A 797-nucleotide genomic window follows, 5' to 3' on the forward strand; every position below is an offset into this window, starting at 1 on the left:
GACAGGGCTTGCTTGTTTGTTTTTAAAATAAAAAAAGTTATATTTTTGGCAAATATAAAAGCCTTTGCACACCAAAAGTGAAATGAATAAGCCTCAGGCTGAAGGGAAAGTAAATTTACGTCCGTACAGTAGAATGCAGAAGAAGAAATATCAACACACTTCAGCAATAAAAAAAGAAACTCAAATGTTCGTCTAGAGTAATTTGTGCTTATTAGTACGGTTGAACTGCATCACCGAAGGTCAGAAGCAAAGACATTGGTTAATAGAATGGGATTAAATACATAAAGCATATTTGTGATGTTTAACATTTAATTATTGGAGGTTTGCGTCATATTCTGAGTTGCATTATTTTTATTCATTTTGAGGAATACTGATTTTTTTCATTTTTTGTAAGTGAGATGAATTAATGCATATTCATATTTATATTTATTTTAGAACTACAGTAACATCTTCTGATTTCTCTCAACATGGGGACAGGAGAGCTGCCAATCAATAAATTGGGGGAAAAAAAAGTAACTTGCGTTACTTATTTGAAAAAGTAACTCAGATATTCTCTTGTAAATTAAAAAAGTAATACATTACTTTACTAGTTACTTGAAAAAGTAATCTGATTACGTAACTCACGATACTTGTAATGCGTTACCAACAACACTGATAATGAATGATTATGTGTGAAGGCAAAAAAGTAATGCGTGAAGCTGCTGCTGCTGTTTGTGGAGTTGTTTAATCAGATCTTCAGAGATTTACTATGTTCTTGTATTTCAGTTGATTTCATCTAAGGCTGTGGCTGAAGTCAG

The sequence above is a fragment of the Sinocyclocheilus grahami genome, unplaced genomic scaffold (assembly GCF_001515645.1).
Source record: "Sinocyclocheilus grahami isolate Dianchi unplaced genomic scaffold, SAMN03320097.WGS_v1.1 scaffold2164.1, whole genome shotgun sequence".
In the NCBI taxonomy this organism is placed as follows: domain Eukaryota; kingdom Metazoa; phylum Chordata; class Actinopteri; order Cypriniformes; family Cyprinidae; genus Sinocyclocheilus; species Sinocyclocheilus grahami.